The 17,685-nt window shown below is 35.5% G+C and overlaps 1 pseudogene; it reads left to right on the top strand.

The window, feature by feature from the left end:
* LOC103349367 (suppressor of cytokine signaling 6-like) overlaps nt 1-16,064 on the top strand; it is a 157,021-nt pseudogene extending 140,957 nt beyond the window's left edge.
* Nucleotides 16,065-17,685: the final 1,621 nt, after the last annotated feature.

Raw genomic sequence — 17,685 nt, 5'->3', positions numbered from 1 at the left:
TGTCAAATTTAATTCCACAGAATTATGCACTCTTTATAACATCCCCTTGTAACTATTACAGATTGAAAACCCAAAGACTTAGAAGGTTTCACAATTGGTGGCACTTTTTCAATCTCAATTAAGTGAAACTCAATTGATCAGTGAAGATCAGGTGTCAGGATATAAACATAAATGGCATATTTGTGTTTCTTTCCTGAAACCCTTTTAAATAATTGTGTTTTGAGAAAACCCAGCATATAAGAACCAACCACTAAAGACAGAAGGGCTGGAGAAACACAAGAAAGGGATTGACAAATCAGGTAAAATACAAGTGTAGTCTTTTGGGAGGATTTACATACAGAAGTAGCTGGCAGACAATGGATCCTGCATCCCAGTTGATATTATGATACTTGTATGTTAGGCTAGACAAAGGCAGCCTGTGCCTAACCTAAGTGCAACTATACTTTTTCAAGAAACATTTACTTTCTAGGAATTGGACATGGACTTTCCAGGGTCCAACCCAGCAAGAGCTGCCCAGCAGATAATCTGAGCATGTTTATTTACCCTAATACAGGGCTTGGAGAAGCTATCAGGGATACCTAAAGGGAGAGATGGCAGTTATGTCCAAAATGGCTGCCATCTGGTCAGGCTCATTTCCTGCAAATGATAAACAATATTTTTAGGAAAAAAGATACTCAAAGACAATAAAAGTGATAAAAAATAGCACTGAAGATGTCACATTGTTGTTAGACATATCCATACTAATAGAAAACTCTAGCCCATGAAGTTATGTGAACACATTCTCGGCAGAATGAAGGCAGCTAGTAGAGCAGTTGCTGACACAGAAGAGGGAAGAAGTATTTAAAGAGCTGAAGGTGATTGTCCCTTGGGACGAAGCTGGAGAGTATACTGGGAAAGACTCCCGCTTATTTTAAAAAGCCTTTTAGCATCATTGACTTCAGAAGTATTTACTACTTCATGAATATAAAAGGTTAAATTGTAAATTAAAATTAAAGGGACAATTTGTAGGAAAGATAATATCACACTTCTTGGAATGTGAAGGATTAGAAAATTTAATTTTTCCATTGACTTTTTTTAATTTATTAATTTTTCCCCAGAAACCTTTTTTTTTAAGGAATACAAATTTCATGCTCTTTATGAATACAACTTTAGGAATATGTTATCTTTCCCACCGTACCCACCCTCCCACCCACACTCTCAACATTCTTCCTTCTCCTGACCCTATTCACGTTCTTATTTTTTATTAAGATCTATTTTCAATTAACTTTATACATATATGATTAACTCTATACTAAGTAAGGAGTTGAACAAATTGAAGAAAAAATCTTTCTCAACAGTCAAGACAAGGGTTGTTCAAAAACATTGCATCTTTTTTTAAAAAAAAAAGATTTATTTATTTATTTATTCAAAAGGTAGATTTACAGAGAGACAGAGAGAGAAAGGGAGATAGGACTTCCATCCACTGGTTTACTCCCCAATGGCCAGAGTTGGGCTGATCCGAATTCAAGAGCCAGGAGATTCTTCCGGGTCTCCCACACAGGTGCAGGGGCCCAAGGACTTAGTCCATCTTCTGCTTTCCAAGTTCATGCAGGTAGCTGGGTCAGAAATGGAGCAGCCAGGGCCAGTGCTATGGCACAGTGGGTTAAAACTCCAACCTGCAGCGCCAGCATCCCATATGGGTGCCGGTTCAAGTCCTAGTTGTTCCACTTCCAATCCAGCTCTCTGCTATGGCCTGGAAAGGCAGTAGAAGATGGCCCAAGTCCTTAGACCCCTGCACCTGCATGAAAGACCCAGAAGAAGCTCCTGGCTCCTGGCTCCTGGCTCCAGATTGGCGCAGCTCCAGCCATTGCGGACAATTGGCGGGTGAACCAGCGGATGGAAGACCTCTCTCTCTGTCTCTGTCTCTACCTCTCTCTGTAACTCTGTCTTTCAAATAAATATAATAAATCTTAAAAAGAAAGAAAGAAAGAAATGGAGCAGCCAGGATGCGAACTGGTGCCTATATAGGATGCCGGCACTACAGGTGGCAGATTTACTTGCTATGCCACAGTGCCAGACCCAGTCATTGCATCTTGAAGTGTTAATTTCACTTCTACAGATTACTTTGTAGGTGCTCTATTAGTTATCACAGATCAGGGAGAACATATGGTATTTGACTTTTGGGGACTTGCTTATTTCACTAAGCATGATGTTTTCAGTTTCATCCATTTAGTTGCAAATGACAGGATTTCTTTTTTTTTTTTTTTTACTACTGTGTAGTATTCCATAGTGTAAATACCCCATAATTTATTTACCAGTCTTTAGTTGATGGACATTTGGGTTCATTCCATATCTTAGCTATTGTGAATTGAGCTGCAATAAACATGGGAGTACAGATAATCTCTTTCATATACTGATTTCACTCCCATGTGGTGAATTCCCAGGAGTGACATGGCCAGGTCAGATGGTAGGTCTATATTCAAGTTTCTGAGGTAATTCCATACTGTCTTCCACAATGGCTGTACCAGTTGACATTCCCACTAAGAGTGGATTAGGGTATCCACTCTAAGTCACTGTCAATTTATATCTCCTTCACATTTTGATGTTTCAATTTAATCCTCTTGCTTGCACAGTTTTCATTCACCAAATGTCATATTGAGCCCTCTGAGTAGCCACATGTAACCATTAGCAATGTCCAAACAGCCATTCTCCTTCAGGCCTCTATGATACATCATGGAAAGCCCTTATCTCATAGCTGAGTACATAGGTTTGTCCATCCATAAAGATTCAACTCAAGTATTACTACCTGTGAAAAGTCTTCCCAGAGACAGTATACTGTAGTAAAGAAAGTCCAAGTTTTAGACTCAGAAATGCACAGATTGAACATCCATACTGCCATTTACTAGCAAGTGATCTTGGCCAAATTATTAATCTCTTCTAAATTAAATCGCACCATTTATAAAATGTTAATAATGACAAATTAACAGGGTTTAGGGCTAAGAGAATACATGTATTTATAGTTCCCAGGACACAGTATACAACAACTTGAAAATGCAAATTCTATATCACATATACTGTAATTGTCCAGAAATATATTTTTCTTCCATGCTACACTCAAAATTACTAGGAGACACACTTTACTCATCTTCTGTGAGCATAGCAGTTTCTGGCACATGTGAATTACTTGGAGAGTGAAAAACAACACAATTGCTCCATCCTTACCCATGGGATACTAGTTTTGTGGATCTGGAATGCAACTAGGGTACTGGTGGGTTTTATTTTTTTAATTTTTTTTTATAAATCTTCTCTGGTAGTATTAATGTATATGCAGCATTAAGAAACACTGTTTTTAGTTCCAATAATTTATTGAATAAGTGGTGTTTGTCCTACAAGGCATTTCAAGGGCTCCATTAAATGTTTCATTTATATCAAACTTTCAATTTTAACTTTATTAAAAGTTTACAACCTTTGTAAATAAAGGTGGCCATTTAATAAGATATGATGAGACTCTCCTGCACCCCGGAAGAGGAAAAGGAAAACAAACAGGGATTTGTAGGCTGAACAAACTTGGGCATTGCTGATCATTCTTTTCCTCTCATGTATAAGTACCATTGTCTTTGAAATGAAGGGGGGAAATACCTTCCAATACTGAAGGGAAAGGATACTAAGGACATACTCCTATTGTCTTTTCTAAAACCCTGATTATAGGTTTGAAATGTATAGCACACTTGCTGATTATACATTACCCCCACTATAAAAATATGCTGAATAATGGATATCTATTCTGGTTAACAGAGCAGATAATATTTGTTCTTTTGTCCAGATATTTCCCTAAAATGTAATATAGGGATTGGAAGAAGTATACATATTTTTTCTTCTAGCATTGGGGGAGAATATATATAAACTTCTAACATTGGATAATAACATATATTGAATTTGCATTTCTTTTAAAGATGAGATTTATGTTCTTAGTTTGTAATTAAGTGTGCAATGAATAGAGAAGATTTTCAGCATCTCCAAATGTTTCCCATTAAATAACATTTATTTGCCAAGGGATATTTTTTCCCATGGTTAGTAAACAAAATGGATTTTTAAAAACTCTAAACTCATTAATGGCTTTCTATTTTCTTTCTTTTCTTTCATTTTTGCCTTTGATGTTCTTGAAGCAAGTGACTAATGTGCCACAATGTCACCATGACTTAAAAGCATCTGATATTATAATCCAAGAATGAATGCTTAATCCCTTCTAGACTCTGTACCTTATCTCTGAGCAGCTGCCACTGAATGATTAGTAGTGTGTGAGCACTAGAGTGTGATGAAAGTTAGAAATGTTTCAGAATGGACAGTTTATCAAATCTGGATGCTAAATTATAGTATTTGAAATACTCAGTTTTTATACCCATTGTGAATAACTTTTGCAACAATTTAGTTCATTTCCATTTTCTATTTTTAAAAATGTGGTTATTCCTAACATTCAGATCACAGGTAGTAATTTTTTAGACATCAGTTTCCAGGGCTGCATGGGACTAGTTGGAATATTTGAATTCCAGATTCCTTTAAATTTTTCCAACTCTATATTTTTCAGAAAAAGGAAAAACCTAAATAAGACAAAATTTGTGTAAATTATCAACTAATACTTTTTTTCTATTCTAAACTGTTGGTAAATTTTGCTTTCCTATGCAATTCCCATAGGCTATTTTTATAGATAATGGCTACATTTATTTCACTTTTTAATTGCTATTATGGAAAGTAACCCTTTACAAAAAAACCAGAAACCACTGGGACCACCAAACCATTTGAGAGATACACAAGATCACAGTTAATTTTATAATAACAGCAAACTGCTTTTTTTTCTCATTTGCTCTTGTTGTCTGGTAGCCATGGAGTCTGACTCTAGCATTTACTGAAGATATAGTTGAAGCCATGCAAAGCACAGTGAAATTCACTACTTCAGAGTTTTCTTTAGATAACAACCTTAAATGTAAAACAATACAATATATTTAAAAACCCCAACCTGGCTAAAATCAACTGATTTCTCTGATACAGCTCTCCACTCACCCACAAAGAGCTGATAAGACTGAAGAAAGACACACAAGTATAATGAGAAGTGTCACTTGAAATGTCTGAGTATTAATTTGAAATGGATTCATAGGGAATCTTGGCAATCATAATCTATTTCTTTAGATAATAAGTATAAACTCTCTCCTGTGTCCTCAAATATGCAACATCTCTTCAATCCTGAATCTCAACTGATGATTTAATTTCCTGTTTTGCAACAACTGTTATCTGCACGTCCCATCTTTTTTTCTTACTACATGTTCATGGATAAACAGTCTACTATGAAGGCCAACACTTCCTCTGAAGCCCGTCCTCTTTCACCTACTCAAAGACAGGCTCCAAAAAGTCCCCTTTAATCAATTGCACTCCTACAAGCACAAAAATATGCTATTTCTCCATCTTAAATTTTCTCTTCCTTTAAATCCACGTCCAGGCATACACCTTTCTTCTCTCTCTGCTATAACTTCCTCCAAGGCTGTTAGACTACTTCCAATTCTTTCCTCCCATTTTCTCTTAACCTCACTCTATTCATGCTTTCCCAAACTATCTTTGGCAAAGTTTCCTATGACCTCCACTTTGCTAACACTAATGGCTAATTCTCAGCATTCCTCCATCTTTCAGATATATTTGACTCTACTGATCACTTATCCCTCCCTGAAGCACCTTCAACATTTGGTTTCCAAGACACCTGACTTTTCCAGAATTGCTTTTACATCATTTTGCATTTCTCACTCCTGTTTGCTAATGGTCCTCATTTCTCCAACCTCCTAAAAGTGAAAGACTGAACTCAGGTGTTAAGTCACTTCTCTCCTTTATATCACACTCATTTGCTTATTTAGTCTATATTTTAAACACCATTTGTACCTTAAGACTCAGATTTCTAACTCATGACCTGACTACTACTGTGAACTACACACTATACCCTGAAGGACACTCAGGTCCAAAAGGCTCCTCAAACGTTCCACTCTGATGTCTCACGGACATAGAAGTTGTCTTCAAATAGTTCAAGGAAAATGCATATTGTAAAAAAACACATGGATTTCAAAAAATGGCTCCAGTCATAAAGCAATGTTGAAGAACAGGAAATGTTGAATAACTGGTTTTGATCAAAATATACTGTGTATATGGATTGAAAGGTCACACAGTATCCCATAAATATGTACAAGTATTGTTAACAAAATATAATGTTAGATTTTCACAAACTCTTGAAGCCCCCTCATATTAAACTTACCCATAACTCTATCATCCTCCAAATCTCCCCATCTGCTTTCCCTACTGTCTTCCATATTACCATTTATGATGACTCCAACTTGTTCACTGCTGGAGTCAAAATCTTTGAATCACCCTGAATTACTTTATTTTCCCCCCAACATAATACTTAGTATGTCAAGAAATCACATCAGAATATCTTTTGATCAATTTTAAATATAATGCCAACTGAAACTTAGAAACAGTTTTGAGTAAGGCAGGGTTTTTTTTTACACCTTTGCATCACTTACTACAAATAACAAGAACTTAGATATTAGCTTTTTAGTATACATTGGTAAAGATGTCACACAAGCAGACCAGAGGGTTTCTAGAAGGCCATGCCAAGATGGCCACTAGCAAGCGAGTGTCAGTTACTCAGGAATGGCTTCAGAAACCACCTGGCAACAGAGCCTGCCTGGAAACAGGCTGTTATTGGTTAGGGCATAAACCACCCCTTGATTGGATTGGCGGCCTCAGCTATATAAGCTGCTGTTCCATCTGAAATAAACGAGTCTGCCGGCTGCTAGCCTCTAGCCCGCTTTCTTTCACCTGACTCCTGGGGTCTGTGTGGTGACTCTGTACCTCTTGTCCCCATCGTGCTCCTCCTCTCAGAACGAATCCACAGCAACACATATGGACATGACTCTGTTTCATGGTTACCTAGGTTTTTATATCTTTTATATAAGAAAGGATAAACTCTGTTATCATATGAGTCAGAGGAGCCCAAAAATGATTTGACATCTAAAAGACAAATATGAATGATACAACTTTCCTACGTAAGTTTAATTGTTTAGTATCAGTTGTTTTGGTGACTAATTTTGTCCTGTTATGCAAAAAAAAAAAAAAAAAAAAAAAAATCATACTGAATGTTTCCCAGGCTGCTTGTGTGTTTTCTGAGGCTCTAGGACAAATGAGCACATAGGGAGAAAAACAAAGAGTGAAACCTCCCTGCCATGTTTGAGGGCAGTAACAAATAATCTCTATCAGAACTTGAAAACAGAGTTAGTTTCTCTGTATATAGTTAACCATTCTTCAAATCCATAATTAGTTGTAGATGGATTTTTGGCATTTCATCCCAAGGTCCCAGTTTAGAAAACAATGATTCATATGCATAATGGGTAACTAGACACAATAATTCATTTAAAAACAAATAAGTTTAGTCTCTACTTTCTAGTATGCAGTATATGTCATACTAGACTAAAACAAAGGCACTATATACCTCCTAAAGTGGGTATTAAATGACATCAAAGTAATAAAATGTATTCCTGTATGTTTAATGTTTCAGAAATCCTTATGTGAAGTTTACCTCTAAAAAGTGTCAGTTTTGGAATTTATACATGACTCCAATACTCATCATGCATCTTCATCATTTAAATGAAAATCCCATGGAAACAATTCACTGGGATGGGTTTTGTGTTTCCTTCCAGGAATTACCAGAAGAAAAATACTTTATTAGCATAGAGTCCACAAGCATTTGATGGCCTAGATAAAAAGCAAAACCATTTTCAAAAAGCAGCTGATAAATGGATAGACTCATTAAAGTAAATTCAGAGGCTCTTAGCTAAGTGGTAAAACATTTCAAAGGATCAAATCTCATAAACTAATAAGAAAGAAAAATGCTGTATCTACTGTACAATGCTAAACCTCTTAGCCCAACACTTGACAAAATAATTACCTCATTAAAGGAAGAGTATAAATGCAATTTAGAAATCTTCATGGACTAGGGATTTTCCAAGGAAAATAAAGAGACATATCTATTTTCTTGATAAGAAAATACAAGCTAAATTTTAATTAAGTGTTTTTAAGGGGAAAGGGTGTTGAAAAGGGACTATTTTCATTTTTTTGAAATAAAAGCACATATGTGGAATTAGAAAATACAGTAAAATTTGTTTGACTTGTTCATTATTGTATTTCTTACAGTAGCAGAGATCCAGGCTTTGCTTCCCCAATGGAATATAACATAGATTATCATAAGATAGAATATAGAATACATGTATCATTAGAATGGAATGAAAAACCCTCTAGGCAAGAGATTTTCACTCCCTGTTACACATTGGAATCAAATAGGAAACTTTAAGTATTTCTGATGATTGCCTCTCATTCCTAAGATTGATTTTTATATGATATATGGACAATATCCAGGTATTAGTACTTTTTAAAGATTCTTTTCAGGATACTATGGCATTTAATCAGGGGTAATAAATCACTATTTTAAGTGGCAAAATAAAGTACTGGAGTATTTTTAAATTGAAAGGGGCCACATCAATAATTGAACCTGAACTAAAGAGCAAACACTACTTTCATGGGCAAAATACTAGGTATGGTTGCTCTACCACATATCCATACATTTTCTACTAACAGGTATTTCATATGCTTTTTTTTTCCTGAAAAATGAGCAAATCCTTTTCTTATAAAATACATTGCATCTTTTGACAACTAGAATATATTCTCAGTTTCACCCAGTATTTCCTGAGTTTACACATGAGTTTAATCCTTCTTCCACAGCCTGTTTAGATATTTGAGGATATACACCATGTTCACTAACACGAATATGGAATATTTTTTCCATTTGTGTGTGTGTTCTTCTATTTCTTTCATTTATGTGTTTGCAATTTTCATTGTAGAACTTATATATCATTGGTTAAATTTATCCCAAGATATTAAATTTGTGTTGCCATTGTAGATGGGATTCTTCTTATAAGTTCTTTCTCAGTAAAATCATTTTTGGTATATAAGAATACTCTTGATTATTATGTATTTATTTTGGATCCTGCAACTTTGCTGAATTCTCTTATCAGTTCTAATAGTCTCTTGGTGGAGTCCTTGGTTACCCTATAAAGAATAATGCCATCAGCAAATAGAAATAATTTGAATTAGTCTATTCTTATTTCTATGTCCCTTGATTTGCTTTTCTTGCCTAATGGCTATAAGCTAAAACTTTTAGATCTGTATTGAATAAAAGTGGTATACATCCATGTCTGGTTCCAGATCTTTCCCCAATCAATATGATGTTGGGTGTGGACTTGTCATATATTACTTTTATTGAGGTGTATTCTTCCTATGCCCAACATTTTAAGGATTTTGTCATGAATATGTTGTATTTTATGAAATGCTTTCTCTGCATCTCTTGAGATAATCATATGGTTTCTATTCTTCATTTTGTTGATGTTATATATCACATTTATTTATTTGCATATGTTGAACCATCCATGCATGCCTGGGATAAATCCCACTTGGTCACAGAGGATTATATTTTTGATGTGTTGTTACATTTGATTTGCTAGTATTTTGTTGAGGATTTTTACATCTACATTCATCAGGAATATTGATCAACAGTTCTCTTTGTATGTGTGTGGTATTCTTATCTGGTTTTAGAATTAAGGTAATGCTGGCCTTATATAATGAGTTTGAAATTATTCCATTCCCTTTGAATTGTTTTTGAAAAATTAATTTAGTTATTAAAAGTTTGGTAGAATTGAGCAGGACTTTTCCTTATTGGGAGACTTTATTAGTAATTCAATCCCAACCTTAGTTTCTGGTTTGTTTTTTTTGTTTTTTTTTTTTTTTTTGAGTTTTCTATGTCTTTGTGCTTCAATGTTGGTGTATCTCATTAGTTTTGATATGATGTGTTTTGATTTTCATTAGTTTCAAGGAATTTATTTTCTCTCTGGAATTTGATTTCTTCTATGACATACTGTACTTTCAAGAGCATATTGTTCCCTGTCTATATTTGTATGATTTCTAGAGGTTTTTTGTTCCATTCCATTGTGATCAGAAAAGATATCTAATTGATTAGTTACGTAAGGTGAACAAATTTCATGTATTTCATATATACAGATTTAGGAACATAGTGATAATCTCTTTTCATTTAATCTTGGTAGTCATGTCTCCTACTCGATATTGATTTTAGAAATGTAGAGTCTTTTTTTCTTGTTAGGTTTTGCTGAAGATTTTTCAATTTTGTTGATCAACTTCTGGTTTTACTGACTTTCCTCTGTTTTACCTTTTTTCAATATACTAATTACCATTTTAACCTTTAGTATTTTCCTTTCTTCTATGTGCTATAGGTTTAGTTTGTTCTTTTCTCAGTGTCTTAAGTTGGATGTTTTTATTAATTTTTTAATGTTAACATTAATAGCTAAAAATTTTGCATCTAAGAACCACTTTGGAGACATTCCATATGTTTTGATGTGTTTTTAGTTTCATTAATCTTAAAATATTTTCTAGTTTCACTTGTGATTTCTTATTTAGCCTACTGCTTATTTAAGAGTGGTTTGTTCAATTCCAGGTATTTGTTAATTTCCCAAATGTCTTTAATTACTGATTCCTAATTCGTTTAATTGTGGAAGATAACACTTTGATATCATCTCTGTCCTTTCAAATTGATGTTTCTTTTATTATCTAGGAAATGGATAATTCTGGAGGATTTTCTTGTGAGCTTAAGAGGAATGTGTAGTCTTCCTTGTTGGGTATAGCATCTATAGATTTGGTAGGTCTTACTGTTTTATAGCATTTTTTTTTTTTTGACAGGCAGAGTGGACAGTGAGAGAGAGAGACAGAGAGAAAGGTCTTCCTTTTGCCGTTGGTTCACCCTCCAATGGCCACCGCGGCCGGCGCGCTGCGGCCGGTGCACCGCACTGATCCGATGGCAGGAGCCAGGAGCCAGGTGCTTTTCCTGGTCTCCCATGGGGTGCAGGGCCCAAGCACCTGGGCCATCCTCCACTGCACTCCCTGGCCACAGCAGAGGGCTGGCCTGGAAGAGGGGCAACCGGGACAGAATCCGGCACCCCGACCGGGACTAGAACCCGGTGTGCCGGCGCCGCTAGGCAGAGGATTAGCCTAGTGAGCCACGGCGCCGGCCTGTTTTATAGCATTTTAAAAATTTTGCATTTTCATGTTTTCTGCCTTGATATGTCATTTAAAGTAAAATCATTGATTTTTCCAAGTATTGTTATTGATTTATCTATTTCTATTTTCTATTTTACGAGTTTTTGCTTGGGGTATTTGGGAATGTGTTATCTGAGTATATTTTCTTACATTGCTGTATCATTCTGGTAGTTTGAATTTTGTAGTAGGATGTTGAAAATGATACATCTCTAGTAACATTTCTTGTTCTGAAGTCCCTTGTGTTCTAGCCACATAGCCAACACAGCTTTGTCATTTACACATGTACACCTCTTTTTACTTTCAATTTATTTGTATGTTTGAACCTAAAGTAACCACTTGAGGACAGTGTATAGTAGGAGCTTTTCTAAATCCAATCTAACAATAGATTGTTAGAATGAGCTGTTTTGGAATGAACAGTTTCACCCATACAGATTTATTGTTATTTATATATTTGGATTGAAGTATGCTATTTTATCTTTAGTTTGTTGTATGTACAGATCATTTTGGGTCATCTTTCATCAAACATTACTGCTTTCTTTTGCATTAATTGAATATTTCCTAGTCCAATATTTTAATTTAATTATTTATAGCATTTTTAAATTATTTTGTTACAGGATGGTATAGGATTTAAAATATACACTGGAACTTAGACTGTTTGAAAATCGCATTAACCTACTTTCAATGGCATACAGAAATACTGATCCTATATAATTCTATTCTTTTTTTATGTTTTGTACACTTAGTGTTTTTATTATTTTTAGATTTTATTATTTTTTAGATTTTTTATATTTTATTATTTTATAGATAAAATATCTATATATGTAACAAACCAAACAATATATTGTTGTATTTTTTGTTGCTACATTTTTATTTATTAATATATAAAGAATAGATTCCATGAATTTCATAGATACCAAGAAAATATAGATCTCAATTTCAGTATGCAATTTCATACATTCCAAGAATACAATTATACATCCTTCTCTCCCTCTCTCCTTCATTTTTGTCCTTTTTTTACTTTTAATCTTTGTAGCAATACACTTTTAATTTAATTTACAATTACAGGCTCAATACCCCATAAAACAAGGGACTCTACAAATAAAAAGCAGATAGATCACTGTTGTACAGGTACAGAAAACAGTCAAATCATAAGATGTTAGTTTAGCATGATGTACTTAAAGTTTTTTTAATACTACTAATCAGAGAAAACATGATTTTTGAGGAATAGTGTTTTTTTCTTAATACTATTTATTTAATTTTTTACTTAGTGTAGGGTTAATCTTATGAGTATAAAATAAATGGAAAATAGATCTTTGTAAAAATTAAGAGCAGGAATAAGAGAGGGAGGAGGAAGAAGGGTGGGAGTATGGGCAGGAGGCAGGGTAGGGTTTGAAATATCACTATGTTCCTAATCTGTACATAGGAAATACATGCTTTTGTGTATCTTAAATAAAAAGTAAAAAAAAAAAAATTCAAAAACAAAGATGGAATTTCAGACTTTTTATGACTGAGAAGTATTCCATCATATATATGTACCACATTTTCTTTATCCAGTCATCAGTTGATGGACATCTGGATTAATTTCATATATTAGCTATTGTGAATTGAGCTGCTATAAATGTAGGGTAACAAATAATTCTTACATATGCTGATTTCATTGTCTTTGGGTATTTTCCCAGGAATGGGCTACCTGAGTCTTATGGTATGTCTATTTTCAGATTTCTGAGGAAACTGAAGACTGTTTTTCCCATAGTTGTGCTAGTTTACATTTCCACCAACACTGTATTCAGGTACCATTTTTTCCACATCCCCACCAGCAGTTGCTATTGTTTTGATTTTTGGATGACAGCCCTTCTAACTGGGATGAGGTAAAATCTCATTGTGGTTTTTATTTGCATTTCCTTGATGGCTAGTGATCCTGAATATTTTTGCATGTGTGTGTTGGCCATTTGTATTTCATCCTTTCTATAATACCTGTTCATATCTTTAGCACATTTCTTAACTGGACTCTTTTTGTTGTTGTTGAGTCTTGTTGTCCTCCCAGATATTAATCCATTATGAGTCACATAGTTTGAAACTGTTTTCTCTCATTTTGTTGGTTGTCTTTGTACTTTGTTGAGTGTTTCCTAGGCTGTGCAGAACATTCTTACCTTGATATAACTTCATTTGTCGATTTTGTTTCATTGCCTGTGCTTCTGGAGCCTTATCCTAGCTTATTCCTAGGCTAATGTCTTGCATGTTTCTATCATGTTTTCCTCTAGCATTTTGAGGGTTTCAGGTCTTAGGCTTAGATCTTTTTTGTGTAGGATGTAAGGAAGGAATCTTGCATCATATTTCTGCAAGTAGAGATCAAGTTTTCCCACAACATTCATTGAAGATACTGTCCTTTCTCCAGGGAGCTATACTAGCTTCTTTGTCAAAGACTAGTTAGTTTTAGATTCATGGATTAGTCTCTGGAGCTTCTATTCCATTCCCTTCATCAACATGTCTATTTTTGTGCCAGTATAAACTTGTTTTGATTATAGCTACCTTGTAGTATGTCTTGGAATCTGGTGTTGTAATGCTTTTGCTTTGTTTTTATTGCTAAAATAATATTTTACCTCCTTCCTCAATGCCCTGCATGCATATAGGCCCTGCCTGCCCAGGTCTCCATTCAGGCAGAGGGGCTGGGGTGAGTCACTTCTGGAAGAGGAGGAGAACAGGTAAAGGAGGAAGAGGAAATGGAAGTAGGTGGGAGGAGGAGCTGCTGGAGGATGATGCTGGGCAAGGTGATGCTGGACAAGGAGTTGAAGCCAAGCTATAGGAAAATCGCTCAGCTTTAATGAAGCTGGAAACATACACCAATGCACATTGCAAGCTCTCCAGATGCTTGGGAAAAATATTCCAGGGAGAAATTCATCCCCTTGGATTAGTTAACTAGTCATAACATAGAAGGTTAGTCTCATAAGCTTTCAGAAATCATTTACCTTGAGTAAAAGTAAAGAAGAATCCAATTTTATGGTAGTAAAACAACCATCCCTTTAACCAGTGACCTTAGAAAAGATAATCACTTATTTGATACCTGCTCTGGTAAAAGGATAGCCAGCTATGATATCAGCAATGAAGATGGAAAAGGTCGAAAAAACAGATCAAAAAATGAATTCCTGATAGGTATGTTAAAAAGGCAACTTTCTGCCAAAAAGAAGCCCAAAGGCAAGGGCACATGTCCATGGGATCTCTGCAGATGAGGAGACCTTCTCCTCCCACACACATATTTAAAGACATGAGAGCTCAGAGGCCCAACAGGTCTGCTTCTGCCTGCAGTAACCACTATAGTCCTGTGCTTTGGCCTCTTTGGCCTACAAACTGAGGAGAAATCCATCAAAAGGGAGGTGAAAGTCAAAGCCCTGGTACACTCTTTCAGCCCAAGTCTAGTACTGAATGGTGTTCAAAAGAATTTTCAGGACCTTGAGTCTGATGCTGTGTGCCAAGCACTGAATAACTCATTGGAGAGTTCGGATACTCTCAAAGGGGACTTGCATCTTCACCTGGATGAACACGAGCCTGTAGTTACTGGACATAGCCTCAGGACTATAGTCAACACTCTGAGCCTTCAGACGAGGGGATATATCCTATGAAATGATCAGGCAGCTGTTGCCTGGACAAATCTCCCACGGAAGTCTCTGCGGTTCCTCCTCAAGTGGGAGAGTTTTCTTTTCCTGAAGAATAGGGTAGACCAGTCTCTAGTGGCTGCCCCTGAGATCTTTGTGGATCAGTCAGTAAATGGCTTGTTGATCACGACCACAGAAGTCATGCTGCAGAGCCCATGTAGAGGTCATGATGATGTCCTTCAAGTCTTAGCATTTGTACCTTTAATGCAGAAAAATCAAATGCAAAGGAACTTCAGTGGACTCATTGGCACAAACACCCATGTGGCTGAAAACATATGCAATCATTTGAATTTTTTTTTAAAGATTTTATTTTAGAGGTAGAGTTATAGATAGTAGGAGGCGGGGGGGGGGGGTCTTCCATCACTGGTTCATTCGCCAAACGGCAGCAACTGCCAGAGCTACACCAATCCAGAGCCAGGAGCCAGGAGCTTCTTCCGAGTCTCCCACATGGGTGCAGGGGCCCAAGCACTTGGGCCATCTTCTACAGCTTTCCCAGTCCATAGCAGAGAGCTGGATTGAAAGTGGAGCAGCTGGGACTAGAACCGTTGCCCACATAGGATGCTGGCACTGCAGGTGAAGGATTAACCTCAATCATTTGAAATTTGGTCCTTACTCTGCTCCTTATGTTGCAAGAGGTTATGACTCGCTACAAAGTAGTGAGCCCATGGTTGTGACAAGCTTTACACAGGAACCAAAAATACAACAATACAACAATGGTACTGAGAACTAATCACACTCTAGGAGGCCAAGTGGAAGCTGGCAAATGTGCCCAATGGTTCGTTTCTTGTTTGGAGACTTTTTATAACTTATCTTTTAAGCTTGAACTTTTGCTCCCAAGGTAAACCACTTCACACTAGAATTGAGCACTCAAATGGTAGGTTTAGCTTTTATGAACAACCTGATGTAGAAAGACACATGTCTACACTTGATCTAGTTGAGCATTCAGAGACTCTCATAATATCTTTGTTACTCAAAGTCTTGGTTGCCTGAATCAGTGACATACATGTCAGACTGATAATTCCAGTGTCAAAGTTCGTGCAGGTACGTTGTTTACAGTACCTGTGTCATTTTGTCTTCCATCAGTAGACCAGAATAGACTTAAGTCAGAAAAGGATTATTTTCAGAAGAAACACCACTGAGAGAATGAGAACCATGCATCTTGCACTTGGGAATAAGAAAAAAGAGACTGAAATACAGTTTACAAATGCATTGATCGCCATCAGAAACTTCTGCAGCCATTAACTCTTTTCATTTTATATGTAAAATGGTAATCAGTTTATTTAGGGGTGGGAAATGCCTCTGCAAGGCATTCTGGGTTTATTTTGGTTCTTTACAAAAGGAGGTGTTGAGGTTGTTGAGTGTAAAATACCTTTCATCGTGTGCAGACTGATCACAACGTGAATTATCAGATTCTCCATAACAACCACCGCAAGTACTTTGCTGCTATCCACTGTGATTTGTATGTATTAAAAGAAATTTCATCTGTATTCAACTGTAAATAAAGTAGAATGAAACTTACAGAATAAAAATTGCTATGTCTTAGTAAGTGATCCATCTTCAAAAGATGAGTTGAATTAACATACTTGTGTGAAGAAACACAGAATTTACATACATTCTGATGGTGATTTTTTTAAATCTCATACTTCAAAAGGATTTATTTGGAATTATGATTTGACATAATCTTGGGTAACAGAATGCAGATCTGCAACATATCATTTATAACATTTTTCTAATTTATTTTAGGGTTGTGCTAATCTTTGTTGGTGAAAGTTTGAATTATTCTAATGTCCTCTTTTTCATCTTGTAATTTGTCTGTTCTAAGAAATGTCCTTACACTAAAAAATTGTAAAGAAACATATCCCTCCACTTTAGAGATTGTTTCCTTTTCTATCATTATACTTGGTTACAAATTCACATCATATATAAAAACCTACAGATCCAGAACCATTATTAATGAAACCCTAATAATCATGAGAAAATAGCAACAACAAAGATTTCTTTAGTTGTTCAGGGTCTCTTGTGATTCTATATGAATTTTTGGCTCATTTTTTCTTATCTGAGAAGAACATCCTTGCTATTTGGATTGAGATCAGAATGAATTTATAAATAGCTACAGGTGGTATTGACATTTTGATATTAATTCTTCCAACCCATGAAAATGGAAGATTTTTTTATTTTTTGTGTCCTCTTATTTTGTAATTTTCATTGTAGAGATTTTTCATGTCCTTGGTTAAATTTACCACAAGATATTTAATTTTTTGTAGCTATTGTGAATGAGACTGATCTTGGGAGGTCTTTCTCAGCCATGTTGTGTTTGTGTATACAAATGCTATCGATTTCTCTGTGTTGACTTAATATCCTGCAACTTTGACACCCTTTTGAGTTTAATAGTCTCTTAGTAGAGTCTTTTGGTTCCCCTATATATATATATATAATCATGTTATCTGTAACCAGGGATAATTTGACTTCCTCCTTTCCAATTTGTAACTTTTTGATGTCTTCTTGCCTCATTGGTTCTGACTAAAACTTCCAGAATGATATTGACAAGTAATGTTGAAAGTGGTCATTCTAGTTTGGTTCTGGATCTTGGTGCAAATGTTCCCAGATTTTCCCTCATTCAATATGCTACTGGCTGTGGGTTTGTCATACATTGCCTTGATTGTGTTGAGATGTATTCCTTAAATACCCAGTTTGCTTAAGAATTTTTTTTAAATCATGTAAAGATGTTATATTTTTTAAATGTTTTATCTGCATCTGAGATAATCAAATGTTATTCTTCAATTTGTTAATGTGATGTATCACATTTATTGATTTTCATATGTTGAACCAACCCTGTATCCTTGGAATAAGTCCCACTTGATCC

The sequence above is a fragment of the Oryctolagus cuniculus genome, chromosome 10, assembly GCF_964237555.1.
Source record: "Oryctolagus cuniculus chromosome 10, mOryCun1.1, whole genome shotgun sequence".
NCBI classification, from domain to species: Eukaryota; Metazoa; Chordata; class Mammalia; order Lagomorpha; family Leporidae; genus Oryctolagus; species Oryctolagus cuniculus.
This window is presented reverse-complemented; position numbering and strand designations above follow the sequence as displayed.